Below are 25,191 nucleotides of genomic sequence, written 5' to 3' on the forward strand. Positions count from 1 at the left end.
GATAAATGATAGAATAAATATATGCATAATATACTAAATATATGCATTATGGCTTTTGCTTGTTCAGGAGCAATATGAGTTAGATCTGAGGTAAAGTTCTATGTATAACACATAATGCATATATTAGCTAAATATTATGTTATATGTGGGTCAAATATATATAATACATAATGTATGAGATATAATGTATATTAACTAAAAATATACTATATATGAGATATAATGTATATTAACTAAAAATATAATACTATATATAGGTCAAAGCTATTTAAAGCATAGAAAGTTTTAAATTCAGAGAATAGTTCACAGAAATACTTACATGTCTCAAATTATGCTGTATCTGTCTTTTAACCACTCAGTGACAAAGGAAAAATTAAAGTCCAGAGATCTGCAAGAAATAAATACACTTTTAGTAAAGCCTGTATGGTTTTAGCAAATAAATTAAGTACATAAAATAAATAAGCTTTTAGTAAAAACCTGTAACATTTTATCATGAAAAAAATAATGAGGAGCAAAACTTTTCTATATCTTCACCTCTATTTAAATAAACTATTATGGGAAAATGAAAGATTAATAATTGTTACATGCATATAAAAAAGTTAAAGAGAAAAGATCATTTTGGTGTTTCTGGTAACACTTTATTACTCTAACCTTGGAAAGTTTGGGTAGAAGCCTATTTTTAGAGGAGAATATGAGTGGCCATTTTGGTTTGAAGCAGAAACAATGAGAAGTCCTGGTTTAGACTTGATGGAAAAGTTGAAGAAAAATGGTGTTAGTTGTTCTACATAAAGAGTAGCAATGGATATAGTTTTGTATTTTTTTGTAGGATTAGGAAGAAAAATAGTTTTCTTCTCTTTTTGTAAAAATATATATCTGGAATAAGAAATAGACTTGTGAAATTGTTTCTAAAAAGCGTCAGACAATAGGCTTCACTAGAGTGGTTGTGCTGATTTAAAATCACAGAAAGGTCCATCAGACACCACAGCCTTGCATTTCTGGTGCTCTGAAGAAGAGGGGGCTATAGCTACAATTTGGATGAAGGTGTAGGGAAAGAAACCAGAGCAATAAAGAGCTTACACTTCAAAATGAGGTTACAGTGGAAAAGTTAATTAATATGCAACACTTCACAAATAGAGAAAAGTCAAACAACAGGGGAATGTAAGAAAGTCCTCCACCATTATGATTCCATGGAAAAACTAAGAACAATCACAAAACCTTCCATAGAAACATGTTTAAATGTAAGAATTAAACTAAAAACCTTGAACTTTTGGAAACATTGGTATTATATCAGAGATATGATAATTTTAATCTTATCCTCTGGGTCACCTTTCATCTTTTTTGTTTCTCTGGAGTTTGTAAAATTATTATACTTATTTCCCTCAGATTTTGATATACTTTAACAAAAAATATAGCTAGACTAATCCAATCAGCCATTTGGTGGCAAGTCAGTTACAATAAACTTCTTGGATCCTGAAGATCCGTCAGTAACTCTCACATGTAGACACTTATTCTGAGCATGAGTGTCTTACATCAGTGCAGACAGAGCCCCAGCCAGCAACATTATCAGGTTTTCTGTGATGTTTGATCTACATTTCATCCATTCAGAGACCCATTTTTCAGCAAAGGATGTATAGGAATGGGACCATGAACATGAAACCTATTCATTGCATTACATACAAAACCATTCTGAGGCAGTTAACATTGTAGAATGCTAGAATAGTCTATGAAAGGCACAGATGAAGTGTGAGCACGGGGGCAATTCTCAAGCTGCATGGGTATCATTTTTTAGAAATCAGTATAAGTATTAAATCAGAGACTATGTCATTGTTTCTCCAATAGGAAGTGTTTATGGGTTCAAAATACAAGGCATGGTAGCAAAAGTGGGCTACTTGCAACTCCCAGTAACTCATCAGGAGACATTTGGCTTTCTGTCTCTGCAACTCTGTACTCTACATGGTTGAGTTTCGTCAGAGAACTTTAGACTCCTTGTGTCTACAGACCAGTAGATGAGAAGAGGTGTCAAGGTCTTCTAGTAAAATTGACACTGATCAGCTGGAAGAGGCATCATCCTTTTACCCAATGGGCTGTGGAACACAGGAGATCCACTTAGATTTGCTATAGTAACTCTGACCGTAGAAGAGTATGATTCCCAAGAGTTCAGGTCCCTCATTAATCAGGGATGGGTCACACCAACATTTAAGCCATCAAGCCTTGCTATTTTAATAGCTGAGACAAACGTGGGTAGTGGTGAAGGGAGGAAAAAGAGTACCAGTTTTGGTCTTGACATACATTACAGCCAGAAGGCTTAGACAGATAGTTCCTCTTACTAACAGTCTTCTTACAAATTCCTTTCATAAAACAGGCACCACAAGAGCCCTGCAGTTCATACTTCCTGAGCATACATGGAGAATGGACTCTGCATTGACACAAAGGATGGACTGTGGGCTTCATAGAACTGAGCCTCTCAGATGTCCTTCAAGAGAAATATCTGCAGGAAGTACAGAGAACTGAAAGTCCCAGGGTGCACACACCAGGGATACCAGGGTACCTCCCAACCCCAGTCACCAGCCAACTACTTAGCACTTCACAGGTACTGGCACTGGCCTATTCCTACTGGAGGCAGGACTCTTCTAGTGAAAATTTTGTCTTAGATATTCTACATCTGCTTAGCAGTAATTTTCTTGGAACAGTCCTTAAGTCTGAGATTTTTCTGCCCAATCATTCTTCCTGCTCCCTCTCATTTCACAAGAGTCAGAACTGCTTTGTTGCCAAAGGCTTTCCTTGCCTGCCTCTGATTTTTCCCCCTTTATCCTTTATAGGCACTTTTCTCAGTGAATCTCTTGGTTGTTTAATCCCATCTTGATGTCTACTTGTAGGAAGACCCAAATTAAAAGACAACATTTTGCCTGGAATCATAATAGGATTTTAAAATTATTATTACTTGAGTTTTAGCTTTTTCCCGATCTCAATCTTGGCATAGATCCCTCTGTGCGTATAGTCTTCAAATCTCTCTGGAGCTTCTATCACAGGGATTCTTGGTCTGAAGTATATAGACCTATATAGTTGGCAGCACTATTTAGGGCCTTTTTTCAGGAACCAAATCTTTACATAAAAGATTTCAGAAACAGTGTTAATCAGAGTAGGCTAAGGAAATCTCCAAATCCCAGTAGCTTAAAAAATTATTTTCTTTTCTTGTCTTAATATCCACAAGCATAGGTAGGGTACAATTTCCACAAAGTCACTCAAGGAGTCAGGAAAAAAAAAACCCAGTTCTCATAAATGACAACATTTGGAAACAGATTCTCAGTTTCCAAGAGAGCAAGAGAGAGCTAGAGCATCATGTAACGTGTGTGTGTGTGTGTGTGTGTGTGTGTGTGTCATGTAGTGTGTGTGGGGGTTTTATGTTTTGATTTCCTTATAACATGTCATTTCATCTAAGAGAGCATTGGATGAAATGAGCTATCTGGCCATGCTTAACTGCAAACATGCTAAGAAAGGTAGTTAGTAGCTAGAATGTTGAGTACTACTGTCTCTTCTAGAGAACTTACTACTGCCAAGATGATGCTTTTAAAACAGAATGCTAGTTGCCTTATTTTCTGCTGTTAAAAACATTTTCATGGTGAAAAATCTGCTTAGCTGCTTGAATCATGGGAAGGAAAAAGGATACAAAAAATGTAATGAGAAAAAGACTTGTTGGTTAAGTCTCAAAATAGTGAACAAATACATACATAGTAGGATGTCATATTGGTATAGCAACAAAGGCACCAAGGTATGATAGATAGCAGATAGCCACCTGTGTGTGAAATGAGTTAGACCACTCCAGAGAACTTGAAAGAAGGTGTTTACTTAAAACTAGTTACATGACTTTATGCCTTTTGTTTATATTAAGAGTAAAGTGTTTGGAAGAAAATGTCTTTAGCGATAGCTATGTTGTGATTCTCAATAGCCCAAGATGAAGAAAAATTTGGGAGAGTGTGTTTCTACTTATATACGGTCAGAGGAGATTGTCTTCAACTTGAAGAAATTAGCATGGGTTCTCTATAGTCAGGAGACTGGGTGGATGGCTCCCTGACTCATGCCCTGGGAAGGCAGAGGGTGGGAATGAAATTTCTCATTGCTTGACAATAGGGTGAAATAAAGCAAGATGCAGTAAGTGGGTAGAAGTTTAGTGTCGGCTCTCCTGAGGTGAGTGCTCTGTGTTCAGGAAGAAAGACAAACATGGATATTTGGGCGAGCAGTGGGATAAACTTCTTATTATTCTCCAATATCATTCTCTCTTTCTTGCACAATGTAAGAAATTTCATCTTGAGAAATCCTCATCCAAAATAAAGATTACATGTCAAGTCCTGCCTGCCTGGGGTTGGATGTCACCACGTATCTAAGTTCTGGCCAATGAAATTGCTGAAAGTGGAAGGGTTTTATGGCATCCTTGGGAAATCTTCCTTAAAAGCTGATGCACACAGTTTGACATCTTCTTGTTCCCTTTCACCATCATGTTGCTAGAATAACTGGAGTTCAATTTTAAATCATTAGTGACTCTCTTTGTTTCTTATGCTACATTGCCATACGAACCAATAATTTAAGTATGCACTTGGTATCCTAAGGACAGAGAAAGCTACAGCAGCCCTAATGTGTCATACATTGCACCATGCATTTTTCAGCATCTTCTGATAGCATACTCTACTTAGGTGAATGAATCCACTGAGGAATGTCATGGTTGTGATAAGGACATGTCTTAGAAAAAAGTGTCATGGTAACAGATGGAATTAAAAATCTTAAGAGAAATCCAGCAATAATACATGCCAATGTCTGAAGAGCAGCTGAATCAATATACATCACAGCACATGACCCAAAGTACCAGAAATAGCTCCTGCTCCAATGCCTTGATATTACAGGCAGTTCAAGGATAAGGTGATTTTTAAAAAGTATTGGCAAAGTGAAATTCCTAAGTGACTAACTGTAATTGGGAACAGAAGACCAAATTAAGTTTCTATAATACACAGCCTTTTAAAATTGTTGTTTGTGTATGTATTTATGTATTTATTTATTATTCTTTGAGATAGGGGCTCACTCTGTCACCCAGGCTGGACTGCAGTGGTGTGATCATGGCTCGTTGCAGCCTTGATCTCCTGGGCTCAAGCGATCCTCCCATCTCAACCTTTAGAGTAGCCGGGAACACAGGCACTTGCCACCATACCATGCCTGAGTATTTGTATTATTATCATTTGTAGAGACTGGTTCTCACCACATGTCCCAGGCTGGTCTTGAACTCCTACAATCAAGCATTCTTTCTGCCTTGACCTCCCAAAATGCTGGGATTACACGTGTGAGCCACCACACCTGGCCTTATTTTGTTTTAAAATTTAAATCTTTGTCCCATGATTTTCATGACTTTCATTGGTCTAGTAAAAATAAAATTTTCTGTTTATAGAGTGATCAAATGAAAGCTCTTGTTCCAAGTGAACTCATATGGAAATCATAAATGGTAGGTATTAACACATGGTCTTGATTGGATTGTGTATCATCTGGTGAGATGGCCAGTTGTCCAGGTCACCTGCACTCACAATTCCAACCAAAAACATGAACCAATGAAAACTGTTAGTGCATTGGCTGTTATGTTCCTATATGTAAGAAAAATGAGGAAGGTGGCGGATTTCTCTGAAAAACAATTAATTGTACACTTACAAAAACAAATCAAAGCATTTCTATTACATTCAACTTTAAATATCCTTTTTTTGAGAGGCTATTCTACAAAGACAAATTAAGGCAGTTAAATATTTTTGTTTTTAATTATCTATGTGTTTTCACTTTATCAAGTAAGTTTATTTTTCCTGAAAAATGATTTAGCTAACATAAATATATTTATGAATATATTAATCTTATCATCATGTTGAATCTTTTGGTCTTGACTTCTGCCTTTGCCACTAGATTCAATAGTACCTTTGGTATTGAAAGACCTTTGTGATTCTATTATCATTGTAGTTTTTCATGTAGATATTTAAATTTTGCCAATGAAAAAGAATATTTGTCTTAAATTCTAGAGAAAACTAAGTTAAATTCCACTGCATTTGTTGTTAAAACAGTACATGTTTATGTTTGATTTTTAAGGTGGAGTATTACAACAGCCTCCTGAAAATATTTACTTACAAAGAATGACACCTAAATGCATATGATTACAAATGCAATTATAATCATTAATATTAGCATAATATTGTCCTGGTTGGATAATTTTAATCAACTATCTGTAATTTTGTGTAAGGTATGAGCCTATCTAATCATTGCTGTTGCATTCTAGAAGCTTATAATTTCTGTAATCAAATGTATTCATGAAAGAAGTAACACAAAGGCGACATATTTCAATTGTAATGTTTCAGAAATAAATGATTAACAACTGTTTTCATCAAGATTACTGAAAAAAGAAAATATATAACACAATTATTAATGAGTTTCACAAGAAGATTTTACTATATTCATATATTAACATTTGATTTAATTTATTATTCATATTTTGCTATATTAACACTAAAGTGTTTTATACACACACATATGTGTGTATGTATATATATGTATATGTTATCTGCAGATTACATATACATATTATCAGCACACATTAAGCCTTGTGTTCATTTTTTATTACCAGAAATATTTAATGTAGCTTTATTTTTGAAATCTCACTTTGCATCTTATTCTATGCTTGCCTCTATCATAAAGAGATTTGAGGCATTGAAGTGTGCCTTAAACTATATGGTTTTAAAAAGAACTGTAATTGCAGCTGACTAATAGATGATAGAAATAGACATGTACATCTGTGTTCTATAAAAGTCATAACTCTACATATATTTTCAAAACAAAAATGTGTTATACAATGCCTTCTACTGTGAGTTAAAAAGAGATATTTTAAAAGCCTCTGAAAAAATGTTTCAAAATGTCATTTTTGGCAAGGGGGAGGGTGACATACATCTGAGGAAAGTGAATGAAAATTATTATGCCAGCATCCCTATCCATTCTGCTGAAAATTGATATTTGCCCTGTCATATCCATGGATACTTATTAAGTGTCTAAAATTTTGACTGCATTCTTCATTGTATGTTTTAGAGCCAACTACCTGATTCAGAGTGCAAAATCCATGAAATAATTTCCACAATGATTATGACAAATTTAAACTCCAGCAGGAAAGCTTAAAACAATTTGATCGCACAGGTTGTTAGATAAATAACATCGTCAGTACAGTCTAAAGATCCCAGAAACAGGATTGATTTCTTTGTTCATACCAACAACATTTTCTTGGGTCCCAAAGAAAATAAAAGACATATAGCTTAAGTCACATAAATCAGTGGACACACCAGACAATAAACAAATAGATTCCTACTGTCTTCTGTCTAGCAGTAGGAGGCATAATGGTCAAGAATTTGGGACTCTATGTGTATATTTTGGCGTTGTCAGTAATGAGTTTCTTCTCATATTTTTGTGAGATAAACTTTAACACACGTTATTGAGGCAGGAGAATAGGGTCTGGAGGGAGGAAACCTAAAGTCTATTTGAGCTGACTTCCTAGAGCTGTATCAAAAGGAAAAGCTCACCTCTCCACAGTCAAGTAACAGAAGAATCAGAGGCTACTCCCTTTTCACTATGTTGCAGATGAAAAATCGAAAGTACCGCTAGTTGGTCCCCTTTTGCAACCAATCAGACTGGTTGGTTTCCTCTAACAACCAATCAGACTGTTTCTAAGCCAGGTCTTCATGTGTAACTTTGTAGCTTTGCTTCAGCCTCTGACTGGTCGCTTCCCTCAACCAATCAGACTGGTAGTGAATTGGGGGGGCACTCCTTCATTTACCTAGGGTGTAACCAAGTAACCAATGGGAAACCTCTAGAGGGTATTTAAACACCAGAAAATTCTGTAACCGGTGCTCTTGATCTGCTTGCTCGAACCTGCTCCCACTCTGTGGAATGTACTTTTGTTTCAATAAATCTATGCTTTTGTTGCTTCATTCTTTATTGCTGCATTTGTGTGTTTTGTCCAATTCTTTGTTCAAAATGACAAGAACCTGAATGACTCACAGTCAAGACCCTCCACTGGTAACATCGTAACAGTAAAGATGATTCTCAGGATAGTGAAAATTCTCTAAAAAGGTTTAAAACATGTAGTAGAATGGTTTTTCAGGAAAGCAGTCTCTAATATGAGTTGGACAGGCAATATGTGTTTAGAGAACCCTTGGTATCCCAACCGTAGGAAGAGGAGGAAGCAGGAGAGGAAGAGGGAGACGCAGATCTGGGTCCCAGACCAATTACAGACTCCATGGAACCCTCCACAGGGTGCTCTGTAGCTAAAAAGGCTCTGCAGAGTTGTCCAGACTTGGCTCAAGAGTATCAAGTCTTAAGTTTCCTCCTACCCTCTATTCATATAAATTGGTCACAGGATGTGCATTGCCTAGATAAGGGGCATGAACTTGGGTGAAGTGGAGTTTTACCAGAGACTAGTGTGGATGAGGCTGAGTGCTGAGGACTGCCTGAGTAGTTGGGGCCCAAACTTCACCAAATGTGAATCTGGGGGTAGATCTCAGCATCGTCATAGGCCATAATCAGTAACAGGGTTCTTTGAGGATTGAATACCTGTGCAGTATGGGTTCTGTAAGGATTGAATATCCATAGAGAAATATCTAAGATTCACCAACTTCCCCTTTCTTTTTACATATTGTAAGATCACAATATCATTCAGCATCATCAGAGTGATTCCTTCAGGGTTTCTCCTTGAATTATAAGTGCAGGTGACTCAGCTGACTCATTCTATGATCTGCAATCAGATCAAGATCACTCTTACAGATATTTTGTTTTGTAATATTATGAACCACGATTGCAGTGTTCTATGCTATCCCAAGAAAATGAAAGGATTGCAAATGAAGTCGAGTTTTTTAGATCAGACATAATCAAGGAAAATTTTAGTTAAGCCACACTCCTTTATCATCAGAAAAAGTTAGAGAAGATGTGTAGTTTTGTGTTGTGAAAGTATATATCAGGTATATTGTTTAACGTTCAAATATGTAAATTGTTCAAATATAATCTTCAAGGAATAAATACGTTATTTATATGTAGATAAAAATAAATAAATAAATACATGGCTCTGTGATTCATCTTTTCATTAAGAACCTTCTGTTGCAAATTCCAAATCATCTATTGCTGCTAGATGACTTGGAATTTGCTATTTGCTACTCATCAAACAACCAAATTATTTATTTTTAATGACATTAATAACAACATGACCCTTTATTAAATAATTTTAACAGTTGGATGACTGTATATATTAATAAATGTACATTGATATGTGTTCTAGACATTTTAAATATCTTTATTGGAATTTTTACATATGGATTAAACAGAGCTTGAAGATATTGGAAATAAATTACCTAACAGAAAACTAGTTCTGATAATTGGTCCTCTTGTTACACCAATCCTAGGAGCAATATTTTATGTGCCTAGGATTCTTGCAGCTTCCCGTTAGTAAACTTATTGCTTAATAACAATTTTCTGCTTTGAGAGTCTTGGCAAGATGTTTAGACATCTGTTTATGAAAAATTAAACATTTTTGACAAGTTAGAATAATGTTCTATCATTATTTTTAGCAATAACAAACAATTTCCTTTTTCCTAATTTTTAAAAACTCTTTTTTGTCATTTGTATATCTTATTATTATTTATTTTCAGAGATCGTGCCTGTTTGTACTCTACAGACTTGTTCTGTGTGAAATGTTTCTCTCTGGATTCATTATACACATAATTAATTGACTTCATCTTCCCCAACTAACAATTCTAACCCAATATAATTCCCTGTTGTGGGTCATCCTCATTTGACTGCCACAATGATGCCTAAGATTTTTTAAATCATCTTTTGCATAGATATCAAGTGAGGGCAGCTTAGTTTTCAAAATTCACAGCAGCTGCTTGCTTCAAAGTGCTGTGCAATCTAAGAGAAAGTATAAAAATAAAACATACTAGCTCTATTCTTCTAAATGGGAATAATTTGCATAGTTTAAGAAGATCCTATGGATCACAATAGATTTTCCATGTTTTAAGTTTTAAAAATATTCATGTTATATCTTGGAACTTTTAAAAGCTCTTTCCAATAACTGCTTTCTTAATTTTTTTAAGAACTTGTGTAGCTTTGTTTATAACCCCTTTTCTGAAATTATTATATTTTACAGTTACTAAACTTTGTTTTATTAACGTAAAATGAATACACGAATCATTTATGGCAAAGAGTGAAACTATACAAATTTTTTAAAAGTAAAACTTTTTGTCTTTCTCTCAGACAATGGATAGTAATTTGTTTTTAAAAAATTCTTACATATTTCATTTTTAAGTGTTTAGGTTTTTTTTCTCACATATTTATGTATATCTGTCTACGTAGTTTATTTTCACTTACACAAATGGGATCATATTATACATGTTGTCTGTAATGCACTTGTTCAACTAATAATATTTATTTGTTTTCTCTGTCATAACTCAAAAATATAGTGCATTCTTGTTGCATAGTATTTTCTAGTTTGGAAATAACAACAAAAAAATCTATTCATGTATTGATAAACTCGTATCAATTTCTAGTTTTTGCTGTTATTATAATGCTTTTGTTTATACTTGTACAAAATCTTTGTGTTCAGACACTGGCATTCCTGTAGAATATATTAATAAAAATGAAATTGCTATATCAAATGGTACATTACTTTCTCAAAAGCATCAAACATGGCTAAAGCTAATTTTAGACAAATAAGAATATGAATGCACCTTGTTTCCTAAACTTATGGCATTGATTTTTTTGGTTCCAGTTTATATTTTGAAAATATGATAGTATTTTTTTTAAATTTTATTCACATATACTTTAGTATATTTTGGCATCTTCTATATTTTTATTGATTATTTGTATTTCTTGCATTAATTCCCTGCTTACATAATTTGCCATTTAAAAAATGGATTGTTTGTATCCTTCTTATTAATTTGGATAAATTCTTCATATATCCTGTAAATTAATTTTATGTTACACATGTCAAAAATGTGCAACAGCCTTAATGCATTTCTTTATTTAATGTATGTTGTCTTTTTCGTATTAAAAAAATTATTTTGATATTTGAATCTGTCAGTTTTGTGCTTTGTGGTTTCCACTTTAGACGGTGTCTAAAAAGCTGTCCCTAAAACGAACTTTCACAATGACTTAAAATGTTCCTTTGCTATATGCTACATTTCTAAACGTAAGACGTGTTTCTCTTTTTCTTGGCTCTCTGTTCTCTAATAGTTTATTTGCTGATTCTTGTCCCAATATAATGTAATATAAATAATATTTGCTTATAAATCTTTTGTTAAAGGCAAAAATATAAACATAAATAGATGAATGAGTAAGAGACTAAAAGGGTGCTCTATTTACATAAATCAAAAGATACAAAAGAAAAATGAATAATATTGATCCACAGATTGATTTACACTAGACCCCTAACTTGCCAACATTAAGCTTTGAGAGAATGTAGATAAAACTTTTGTTTTCTGTCCTCCAAATTCTACCTCAATGGGTATAAAAATATTATAGAAGGAGGTAAGTACTATTAGAAAGGGGGTATACTTCTTAGAACTATGTTTATAAATAGATAATGATTTTTTTTTGGTTAGCAAGTCATTTTTTTCCAATACTCTATTGGCTGGGAAATATTTGACTGTAAGTGAAATACTGGAACACCCCAATGGCGGTTTGAAGTGCACTTTTTGCTTATTTTGTTAACAACAATTTCCATAATTTTTTTTACTATTTATGTTGGCTTGACAGTGAGTTTCACTATTATTTGATTAATTTTATGTTAGTTTTTTTTTTTAGCAACTATTTGGTTTTGTGGTAAGAAAAACAGAGAGAAGATATACTGAAATTCAAAACTGAAAACTATTAACAGAACAATTTCTAAAATTCTTCCCTTACATAATTTTAAACTTCTGATCAAATAAAAACAAAATATGTGGAGAAAAGAGAAATACATAGTGAACCACATGGGTCAAAATAATGCAGACATTTTAATTAAAGTGCGGACTTTTGCATTTTCTATTTGGTTTATTTAGGGCAGGAATGAGATTTAATGCTGTCCACAGAAACCAATTAAATAAAATTCAATTATATTGTGTTCATGGTGCAAAAATGGATATAAAGATGAACTTTTTGTGTAAAATTGATGGGTGAAGTAGACATGTATGCCATTAACAGTAAAAATGAAATCTCACCAGGAAGTAGGTATTAAAATAATATGCTACATGGAAAGGCTGGGAGATACGTTAAGTCTGATCAAAGTTGATTATGAATAATGTGACTTTTCAATGGAACTTGATAAATATTTATTTATTCTAGGCAAAAGATAATTCAGACAGTTAAAACAAGCCATATCTATATTCTAATGAATCATTGAACTTGAAAGCTTGTGGTGTGGTGAATAAAAATTAGATGTTGAATGTGAACTTGGGCAATTGCCTTAAAAATGGTTGACCTCAGCTGGGCACGGTGACTCACACCTGTAATCCCAGCACTTTGGGAAGCCAAGGCGGGTAGATCACCTGAGGTCAGGAGTTCGAGACCAGCCTGGCCAACATGGTGAAACCCTGTCTCTACTAAAAATACAAAAATTAGCTAGCCATGGTGGCAGGCACCTGTAATCCCAGCTACTGGCAAGGCTGAGGCAGGAGAACAGGAGACTTGCTTTAACCTGAGAGTCTCTGAGGTTGCAGTGAGGCGAGATTGTGCCACTGCACTCCAGCGTGGATGACAGAGTGAAACTCAGTCTCAAAAAAGGGGGAAAAAAAAAGGCTGAAGCTTATTTTTCATTTTAAAAAATTAACTTTGAGGGTTAATTTTGAAGATGAAGTTAATTTTGAGGATTTTGAAGATGAAAAAAAATATACACATCTTGGACAGGCTTTCCATACTACACGCTGCTCACTCTTGGGGTTCCTGGCATTTTTCTTCTCTCTTCTCTCCCTGACTGAGTCTTCAATTCCTTTGTGAAATTCCAGACGTGGGAATTAAAGATCTCCTTTGGCTGACTGCATTTTTTTATTGGTTGCTTTCCTTACTTGAATTATTTCTGTGGCTTTCTCATGGTTCAGCCCATTTAAATTTTCCCAACTTTCTCTGACAGATAGTAACTATTGCTCTCCAACAACCAAGTGGCAATGTCCTGGAGAAAAGGCTCTTCCCAAGTTTTCATTGTTCACAGGTTGATTGGACATATATGTGGGGGAATCACAGTTCCCTTCCTATATGTAGCCTTCCTCCTTCCTTTTCCAGAAGGCCTCTGTAAGAGGGGAGTTGGTCACTGGAGAACAGAGGAATTACTGTGGATACTGTACTCATTGTAGAGAAACAACAGAGCAAGTAGTTCAGGAATGTTCATGTAAATTTAGCTATGGCATGACCCTACAGGGTAATAAAGGATTCATGTTAAAATGGTACCATACCTTGATTGACCAAAAGACAATAAATATTTTAAAGCTGGTGTCTGTGTGGACATACACACATCAAGAATTAGACAACAATTGCTATCTGCATAGAATAAGTTGTGGAATGTGTCATTTTATATGTTCCAAATGAGAATTAGGCAAAAATAAATACAATAAGATAGCCAATTCGTCATTTAGTTTACTTAGTATCTTGAAAAGCAAAATGCTATGACTTTGGTTTCTATCTCTTTAGTCTACCACCTCATGATTATTTCACATTTCAGTCAAATCTTTCTAAATCTTATATGTGAAAATGTATATTCTGGTGTATTCCTAGAGGTTAAAACTTCAGATGAATTCAAACCTTTAGAAATTAACGTTTACTATTCAAAACTATAAAGTTCCTTACAAGATATATGTACAATATTAAAATGAATTAACTAACGTTTTAGATTTATAATATTTTTCTTTGTAATGTAAGGTAACATTTACAAAGTTTCAGGTAGATTAATGTTTTAAAAAATGAAACCCCATGAAAGTATTAAAATGAGACATAGATGAATGTTTTCATATATCTCTAATTATTTATTTTTCCTGCTTATAACCTCATAATTGCACATTCAGGTACTGTAATAATAGGTTCAACCTCCAAGTGTGGCATAAAAGTCTCTTTACTTTTTCTAGTCACTCTCTTTCCTTCCTCTGTATTGATCTTTAAGATCTGCTCACTGCATGCACTACTCGATTAAACTCTGTTTCATATCTCTTTTGTAGAATTGATAGCACGTATTGTAGTGATGTTTTTGCTTTCCTAACTCTTTAAGGTCAAAAGACATGCTTTTAATTTTTCTCCCAGAAATGCCTAATAAATTCTATATGTTTAATAAAGATTTGAAAATAAGTTCTCAAAAAAAAACTTGGACAATACAGATTTTCAACAAAAACTCCAACTTTGCTATTATGCTGGTACAGACAAACTATATTTTGGACAATGAGTGGGAAAATATTGAATATGATATTGTCTTCAGAGTTGGAGAATAGAATTCAAAATGAAGAAAAAAATTTCCTGCATGCTAAAGTAAACATAAGTACATACAAGGGTCAAAAATGATAAAGTGATTATTTAAAGATTCCTTGTGTTATTCAGTCATTGGTTTATTGGGGAACGAGAAATGTTGTGGCTTTTCCCCCAGCATGGATTTGATGGGGAAAGAATGCTCTTTGCATCCACACTGCCTCCTGTGACCTTGAAGGACATAGATAAAAGATTTGTCTTTCATGCCCCTCATTGAATAAGGAAATTTGAAGAGGAAGCAGTGGTATTACACAGACAACCACGTGACAGGCTAGGTCATCTCTTTTTTGAAAAGAAAATTAGGCACTAGAAAGGGTTTAAGGGATAAAACATGCTACAAAAGTGGCTCTCTATGAAGAAGTCATCACTGAAAACCTGCACCAGGGTGAAATTGAAAATATCCCCAAGAAAATCATGGACAAGTCATACTGTGGGTCACCACATCAGCTCGGTACAGTAGCAGGAAGAACTACTGTTGGCCAGAGATGGACATGAGGCATCTCCACAATACGGACTAGAAATTCGTTATGCAAGATAACTGCAGCCTTCTCCTTTTCCCAACACATTAGGGGAGTAAGAGCCTGTAGTCATCCTTCCACTCAAAGATAAGGGAGTTGAAAGGGGATTTAAGAAGCATGTTACCCTCACCTCTTCTTTCAATCATCAACACAAACCCTGGACACTGATGTTGAGGACTTTTGGAGTACAGAAAGGGATTCTGAATTGTATACAAAATCAACTGGAAGGGGACACATTTCTTAAAACTTTTGGTTAAAAGTGATTAGAGGTTTGTGGACTCAACTTGAGAAAAATCATTAAAAAATAGAAAAGAAACATTCAACAAAACATGGGTGAACTAGTGAATGGGGAAAAAATGAACCTCATTTGTGGCACTACTGATTTCAGGATATTTGATAAACTGGTTACATTTATGCAATAATATCATCAATCTCTACATATGGGTTTTAGTTTCTATTGAAGTCGAGTTTGTGATGTTTAAGCTTTATTGGCCATTAGTTTGAATGTGAAAAAAATAAAGCTGCAAATTAACATGATTATGTGTTCAAATGATAGACCAAAAAGTGTTTCGTTTAATCAAACGGTTATGCTCTGTGGGTTTCAACATGCTATACTCTCATTTGCATGCATCTCTTATTAACAATTTAAGCTTCATTTATCATTTTTCTAGTCAGGCTCAAGACATTGATGATATATGATTAATTAATGTCCAGTCAACAAGTATCTACTTTGTTCCTATTATAAGTTATAATAAGGATAATTACATAGTAAGCCTTTTTTTCTTTTTTTTCTGTAAGACACTTCTTTTTTATATTTTATTATTATTATACTGTAAGTTTTAGGGTACATGTACACACTGTGCAGGTTAGTTACATATGTATACATGTGCCATGCTGGTGTGCTGCACCCATTAACTCGTCATTTAACATTAGGTATATCTCCTAATGCTATCCCTCCCCGCTCTCCCCACCCCACAACAGTCCCCAGAGTGTGATGTTCCCCTTCCTGTGTCCATGTGTTCTCATTGTTCAATTCCCACCTATGAGGGACAACATGCAGTGTTTGGTTTTTTGTCCTTGCGATAGTTTACTGAGAATGATGATTAAAACACCCAACTTACAAATCAGATAAAAGTAGGTGAATGTGCTTTCATGGGAGAGAGGAGAGTGTGGCAAAAAGTCCATATAGTCAGCCGTTGCAACCCCTGCAGGCACTTCTACTACAGGGAAATACAGGGTATTGAACGTGTGTTTTTTCCCTTGTAAGTTGTCCTGAAATTCCTCAAAAGTGATGCAAAAGGGGAGATTGAAATAACAAAAAAGAAAATAGTAAAAACTTTTTGGACACCCAAAAGCAGGCGGATAACTGATTAGATACCATGGCAGTTAAATGGAGGTGGAGGAATAGTCTCAGATAGAGGAAGAAGCAAGTGTGGGTTTAGAAAGAAGAATTTTCATTACCTTGTGAAAATTTGGCAATTCCTCAGCTCAGTACTTTTTGGGATAATAATCGATCTATTTCCTACACATCAAACAGAATATGACCCTCTCATTTTTAAAAGTAAGGATTATACCTGATGAACCTCTGCCTTATTATAACATGACTCCGAATTTTATGTGATTGAAATTTTTCTTTATAACAATCTGCTCCTTGCTCTATGGTGAAGCATTTTCTATATTTCTGTCTCTACTTCAATTTCTTCTTTCACCTCCATTGGAAGTCTACATTCTGTAAGGTTGTTATAGAGAAATTGAGACATTTTTACATGGCTACACTTCTCCTGAGACCCATTCAGAGGACTGAGGATCAAATTCATATTTTGTGCCCTGCTCGGTATATCTTTGGGAGAAAAAGATTAATTTTTTAGGCCTTTAAGTGATTTATGACTATATTTGTTTGACAGGTATGAAGTTATTTATAATTAACTATTGAAAACTGAGACATGTTCATTTTGTATATCTAAACAATAAGACTTTATAGCCTTGCCCAAAACAAAATAATTTTCTGGCTTTGGCAACTTTTCCTCTGATATGTAAGACATGTCATTGTCCACAAACAACCTATTTGGGGTGACCAGAAAAATAAAAGTGATGATCATACAAATTTTGTATCTATCAACATCAAATATTAACTATAAAAAGCTAAATTATGTGATGCCAAAAGTCAGAGAGTGAAAAAGTGAATAATCATGTGATAGTTGTATAGTACAAAGCATGTAAACTAAATAATTTTTTTTTTTTTTTTTTTGAGACGGAGTCTCGCTCTGTTGCCCAGGCTGGAGTTCAGTGGTGCGATCTCGGCTCACTGCAAGTTCTGCCTCCCGGGTTCACACCATTCTCCTGCCTCAGCCTCCCGAGTAGCTGGGACTACAGGTGCCCGCCACCACGCCTGGCTAATTTTTTTGTATTTTTAGTAGATATGGGGTTTCACCGTGTTAGCCAGGATGGTCTCGATCTCCTGACCTCGTGATCCACCCTCCTCGGCCTCCCAAGGTGCTGGGATTACAGGCGTGAGCCACTGCGCCCAGCCAAACTAAATAAAATTAAGAAGGGAAAGATGGGAGTTGGAAATCACTGAGGGTGATATTTTCATAAAGGTATAGTCTGAGTTGTTATTAAAGAAAAAATATTTTAGTTCAGAAGTTAGCAAAAATGAAAGAGAGAATCAGGGATATGACATTAGAAACAGTTTTATGGTACTATAAACATGTAAGGATGCATTTAGTTTAACTTGTATATTTTGTCAGTTTACAAACGGAAATCTTTATAACAATTACTTTGAAAAGTTATCACTTCATTTATTTTTTTTTGTTCTTTAAAAATGGGAAGAAATTTGACCCATCATGACAAAGAATGCATGCTTATTTTTTGAAGGAAATATGAGCTAGTGCAAGCGTGTGACGTCTTAAGCGTGTGATGTCAGACCCACCAGAATTTAAGTAGTTGCCTCATACTCTGCTAGTTGCTTCTTTAGGGTAGGATCTTTTAGCTTTTCTTAGCCTCAGCTACCTTTTCTTAAAAAGTAGTTGATAATATGCCATATAATTATTATAATGATTAAATGAAATAGTATTTTTAAAGTGCTTGGTACATTACAGATGGACAATAAATATAATGTATTTATTCTTTGTAATTATATATAACTAGTTAAAATTAATATCGTATTTTAACTCAGGATGAAAAGAAGCTTATAAAAGTATAAATTACTGTGTCTTATGAGATATTCTTAAAAGTAACTAAAAAAAATCAGAAGGATGACTTCTCAAATCTGATTCAGAAATATGACATTAAAAATCTTGAAGGTGTGTGTTAAAATCGGCCAAGATAAAATTATGATCTTGATCAACATGATGCTATGACTTCAGAATTTCTTTATGTTAGAAAACACTCATGGAAACTCTTTAAAAGTTGAATTATTTGATCTAAAATAGGATGATGATACTGAACAGACTGCCAGAGTACAACCATGAAACAAATAGAGTGACACAGTTTCTGAGACAGAAACAATATCAAAGAGTAACAAAGAGAATTAAAAGATGTAGCGATAAAGCAAGAAGGCTTGGAGCTGTTTTAACTTAATTTTCTGACTTCGGTGAGTTTTCCTTAAAGCACACTTTAACAAATCACATAAATTCTCAGCTACCATGAGTGAGCAAGCTATTTCCCAATGTGCGTTTGTATATCACTGGGGAAATATATACATTGTTTTAGACCACTTCGGCACCAAGGAAGAAAGGCCTATCCCAGACCAATACACTATTTCAAGACACAGTACTCTCCTGTGGTATGTTTCAGCAAGCCAGTGTATTTCATCTATAATGCTCAGACATTAAACAAATGACAGTTAAGATCTATTGCCAAGAAGTCAGTGATATGCCATTCTAAGTGAGTTTGCTGTTTACGTTCAGATTATTCAACTGTGAACAGACCTTATATACAGAGTCTTAATGTAATAACGTAATAATGTATAACTTTTACCCATGACATGACAAAATTTATACAGCATCACAGTTCTTGCTGTAGAAAATATTTCTTTTTTCTGTGAAACAAATGCACTGGATGTATAAGTAGAGTTACTGTACTGAATAATTTTTGAATTATTTGCTATGCTGGATTTAATATATAATTACATAAATTCTAATCATTAGAAATGCAATCCAACACCTGGAATGTTTGCCATGGTAGAACCAATGAATATAAATTAAGCAGGGCAATATAAAATGCTTTTACTGTTATTAATATAATTTCCATGTTTGCATAATAAGGTTGAAATCAATAAATAATACAGGAAAGTGAAAACGTGATGTAATCACTGGCCACGAATGGAAAGTTAGGCTGCTTGGTCGTGCTAAACTGGAAGCCTGGGCTCCTAAAATCTCTTACAATCCCTTTAGTCTTGCATTCATTTTCTCCTTTTGTTCTCAGGCGCTCACTAAAAATTTCTAGAGGGATTTCTGACTCTTTAAAATAAAGGGGAAAGAAATTGGCTGAGAACATTGTAGTTATCCTTTGATAGAGTTACCAAAGTTGCCAATACTCACAGCTTAAAATTCAAACCCTAAGAAATTCCAATATTACTGGTGTTAGATGCCAGAGTAAAGGCAGTTTTATTTCACCAGCTTCAGTGAACAAAACTGGAGGAACAAATAGGATAAAAACAAAATGGATAAATACAACGTTAATTTAAAATAATAATATTGGCCGGGCGCAGTGGCTCAGGCCTGTAATCCCAGCAGTTTGGGAGGCCGAGGTGGGCAGACCACCTGAGGTCAGAAGTTCGAGACCAGCCTGACCAACATGGAGAAACCCCGTCTCTACTAAAAATACAAAATTAGCTGAACGTGGTGTTGTGCCCCTGTAATCCCAGCTACTCGGGAGGCTGAGGCAGGAGAATCGCTTGAACCCTGGAGGCGGAGGTTGCAGTGAGCCGAGATTGTGCCATTGCACTCCAGCCTGGGCAACAAGCGCAAAACTCTGTCTCAAAAAAATAAAATAAATAAATAATAATAATAATAACATTAACAGTCAGAACATCAAACCACAAGTGTGAAGAGTATTGGGAATACTGGACCAAAATGTAGTGATAATGTGAGAACTTACTCAAACCTCTTTACATGTCTGATGAAAATTATTCCTAAAAGTGGGTGTCAGTTTGAAAACCAGCACCAAATGAAGCTTGGATTACAGTGATTAGATGGAGTGCTCCGGGTTGGCAGAGAAAGAAGAATGAATACCAACCACAGAACACAAAGGGGTGAAGCTGCAGGAATGGGTGTTGTCACAGGTTTTTAGGCTGTACGACTTGGCACTCAACTTCAGAGAGGCTTCTATAAATGGCTTCTGTCACAGAAGAAAGTGGAAGTCGCCATTGCCAGATCACAATGTTGCAGGGAGATTGTTATTTAAGACACTTTGAACCACAAAGACCTCCTAAGGGCCAGACACAAAGGAGATGAACTCGTGGAGCAGAAATATTTGCATTTAAGATTTTAAATCAAGAAATCTGACCTAAGTTTATTGAGACCAGGCTGCAAATAACTTATTATTATTCAGACAATAGCAGGCCAATTGAAAGATGAAAGTAACTTGCAAAACAGTGGAAAGAAAGAAAAGAGAAAAAATGAAAATGTCATAAATGTAATAGCTCTATTATAGCAGCCCGAAAACAAAATCACCAATGGAAATATAGTAAAAGGCTGGAGGAGAATTTATAAATTAATTAATTATTAAATAAAAATCTGTGGAAATAATGAGAAATGGTAGATATGAAAGATGAATGAAAAAACTGATATGTATATTTTGTATAAAGGGATAGAAAGAGAATAAGAATAACAGACAAACGAATCAAAATTTCTTGATATAAAGAAGATTTGGACTCTTGATCAAAAAAGAAGGTAACGTCCAAGGAATACATACACACACACACACACACGTGTGTGTGTGTATATAGGTATATCACCTAGTTTTCCACTTTGTTTGACATCAAGCAGGGAGTTGAGCAAAAATATAAACAATTAAAATGCCTCCAATAAAATGCTCTAAAGTTTGGATGCTTGATATTTTTCACCTTTTATCTGCATGTTAATTAAAGTAATTTGATTGCTGTAACATAGAAATGAGTCATTTTATTTTTTTTTATTTTCATAGTACCAAATATCTGTCTTTACTATGTATTGTACTTTTTAACTAATTTTTTTTAGTATCATTGGGACAATAGCTGATGTGTAGCTAAACATATGGTGGGCAGTTATACAGATACACAACTCATTTTGGGATTTGGGCATAAACATACAACATTTAATAATATATTCCCATAGTTTGTACAGTAACATAACCATGACGTCAGCAAATTTATTTTGTGAAGTGCAGTGGATTAGAGAGTGTCCTCCCAAAATTCATATCCTTCCTAGAACCTCAGAAGGTGACACTATTTGGAAATAGGTTTGTTGCCGATGTTATTAGTTAAGATACAGTAATACCAGAGTAGGCTGGGTCCTTAATGCAGTGTAACTGGTGTTCTTTTAGAGAGAAGAAAAAGTGCACAGACAGGCATGCGGAATGCCGTGTCATGCCACGATTGGGGTTATATGTCTCCAAGCCAAAACACCAAGCATTGCTAGCAAACAGCAGGAGCTTACAAAAAGCCATGAAACACACTATTCCTCAGAGCCTTCCAGAAGGAATTAACCTACAAACACCTTGGTTTCAGACTTCCAGCCTCCAGAATAGTGAGAGAAAAAATCTCCATTGTTTTAAGCCATCTACATTGTGGTACTTTGTTATGGCAGCCACAGGAAAAGAATGCAGTAAGTTATGGGCCTTTGTGCCATTTGGTATCAGTCATAACTACTCAATGCTAACTGTGTGGCTGTAGAGCAACCTTAGACAATGTGAAAAGAAAACAGCTCTGTTCCAATAAAACTTTATTTACAGAAACAATCAGACCAACTTTGGATCCATGGCTGTAGGTACACCATATGCCATTCCTCTTCCTCCCTTTTATTCCATGTCACCCTCCTCCTTTTTCATCTCCTCCTCAGACGTCTCCTTGTTCCTCTTCCCGTTCTCATCCCCCACCTTCCTGTTCTTGTTATTCTTATTAGTATCGTGGTCAGAATAACTATTCTGGCTTTGCACCTCCCCTAACAGGATTTTGGTATCTGATAGAGTGAGTATAAAATCAAACATGATTATCCTAGCGAAAAATATACTTAAAAATTTTACTTCATTTTAAAGATTAAACTTTAGTTCCTCTTTTCTTTATGTCCGGAGTTTCAAATTGTTCAGCAGATGAATCTTACATATTTTCACAATCTAATCATGTTTGCTTCTTCTCAGGCCCCATTCTGAACAAATAACTGTCAATTTTTAGGACTTCTTAATGAAAAATCTACATTTATTAACTCATTTAATCTTTAGAACACAACAATCAGGGAATTAGTATTATTATCTTCATTTTGCCAATGGTGACACTGAGACCAAATAAGATTTATGTAATATGCTTAGTCAATGGTCCTTTGTGTTTGGCAGAACTAGTATTTGAATGACACTAGAATTCTTACTTTTATATTTTACCAATGACATCCTACTCCATAATGATTAAAATAAATTTTAAATATTTAAATATTGAATATTAAATTTTAGTAAAAATTATTTTTGTAAGACATAAAGCTAATATGTCAGTAATTTTAATATCCTGAACACATACTATAAATATTTTGAAGCAATATTTCTTTGTAAATACTCACTAGTGCTAGTTTAAATATTGTAACATTCTCTAACACTTATGTTCCGATTTTGTAGTAGGAAAATCCATATGTCACCTTTCATCATTTGTTCACATCATATTCTTCTAAGTGAGATTTTAAAAGGAACTAATGCAATTAACCATTGGGTATTTATTTTCAGCCATGCCATTTTAGATTTAAGTATTAACTACAAATATTTAAATGGTAGATATCATTTATCTTAATGTAAGTATGTTATATAAAATATAATTTGTGAATCATTTATAATGTAGTAAAAATAGACTATGTTTGCAAAATATACTTAACAGAAAAAAAACTCTTCAAAAATGAACAAAATAAACAATTTGTAGTATTTTGACAAGTTTGAAACCCATTTGGGAAAACTTAACACTCTAACAATTGTTAAACTACCAATTCTGTTTTCGAATTGGAATTTTTTGTCGGGGAGGGGTGCAGTAAATAGATTGAAAGACATGAACTACTACCGATAAACTATATCCAAAAATTAGTTTTCTCACAAATCTGCTATGATCAAACTGAAACTGTTGATAGGACATATAATTTCTAATTTGCATAGAATAAATTACATAAATAATTGCTAATCTAAATTTATATAATCATTAATTTAAAAGACTCATCTTTCAACAGAGAACATCCTATCACACTTCAAACACATATGGCAAACTTTGTTTCTAGTTTTTTTAAATAATTTTATTTGCAATTCTTTGTAAATTGTTTCCATGGACATTTTTGCTGAAGTTGTCAAATCTTTGTTTTATGACGAAACTTTTATCTCTTTGTTGTAGTGCACAAAGGGATTTCAAATGCAATGTTTTATTCATTTTTCAAAGTCCCAAACTCCTGAAATCCTCTACAGTTTTTAGTTTTTTTCTTCTTCTCCTAGAATTTAGTAACAGTGGCATGTTGGGAATGAGACCCCGTCTCCTCCCTCAATCTTTTCATTCCCTACTTCACTCACTCCCCTGCCCTTACCCTCTCCCTCTAACTCCTTGCCTTTTAGAAAATCCAGCTTCCAAATGGGACTTCACACTGACAAGGAAAAAAAGAAAAATTTATTGCTTGAAGTTGTTTTTCACTTTAAAGGCTTTTTTAGTGACAACCTTTCTTCTCTTAGAAGGGAGAAAATGGCAAAGGTGAAAGGTTGTTAAGATACATTTGAAAGCATCAATTTCTGTTAGGAATAAATTTTTACTTTAGATCTAGATAATACCTGCTAGAGCTTGGCCTTTGTGCACACTTATTCATTACTATTTTAACATGAATTTATTTTAGTTAGAAAAATAAATCCTATGTAAATAATTCGGTATAAAGATGTAACTTGGAATTTAGATTTAAGTTAACATAAATAGCATGTTCTCAGAGTCAATAATATTTGCTAGGGGAGCTGTATTCTTTAAACATAAAATAATACTAATTTTTTCAATCATTTAACTATGTGAACTTGGGAAATCCCAAGTGGAGGACATATTGCATTTCAGTTCTTTTTATATAGAAAAGATACAAGGGTCTGAGAGTCTGTCTCATGCTTCTTTGTTTCTTGTATGTTGGTGAACTGTAATGAAAATAAAATTTAGCATTTAAGGAAAGCATAGATAAAATTTTATTTATAAGGATACGGTACCCAAATTAAAAATACATATCTTTGTGTGAAATCCTGCTTTGCCTTGATAGTTTTATTTTTATCTTCATCCTTCTTTCCCTCCCTTCTTCCCCCATTCTCTCCCTCCCTCCATCCCTCTCAAGTCCTTGAAATGGTCTACTTACCCTGAAACTGTCTCTAATTCAGCCTCTAGAGGGGAGCCATAAGGACCTTTAAGGTTTATCACACACGGTACTCTATGGAAAGGACTGTGAACACTGTGGAAGAAAATCCTGATAGAACATCGTGAAATTCTGGAAGGATTACACCACTGAAACTGCGTCCATGGCTACAGGAAAAGCTGTGAAAGGCACCAAGCCTGAAACAATACATTCCTGCTGTAGGAAACTGGCCAGATGTTGTGCATGATTTCACAGAATTTACAACACAGCCTATCAAGAAAATCACAGGCCGGGTGCGGTGGCTCACGCTTGTAATCTCAGCACTTTGAGAGGCCGAGGTGGGCGGATCATTTGAGGTCAGGAGTTCGACCAACATGGTGAAAACCCGTCTCTACTAAAAATACCAAAAAAGTAGCCGGGTATGGTGGCTGGCGCCTGTAATCCCAGCTACTCAGAGGCTGATGCAGAAGAATTACTTCAACTTGGGAGGCAGAGGTTGCAGTGAGCTGAGATTGCAGCACTGCACTCCACCCTAGGCAGCAGCAGGAGACTCTGTCTCAAAAAAAGAAAGAAAGAAGGAAGGAAGGAAGGAAGGAGGAAGGAAGGAAGGAAGA

This window comes from Pongo abelii, chromosome 17 (genome assembly GCF_028885655.2).
Source record: "Pongo abelii isolate AG06213 chromosome 17, NHGRI_mPonAbe1-v2.0_pri, whole genome shotgun sequence".
Lineage (NCBI taxonomy): Eukaryota > Metazoa > Chordata > Mammalia > Primates > Hominidae > Pongo > Pongo abelii.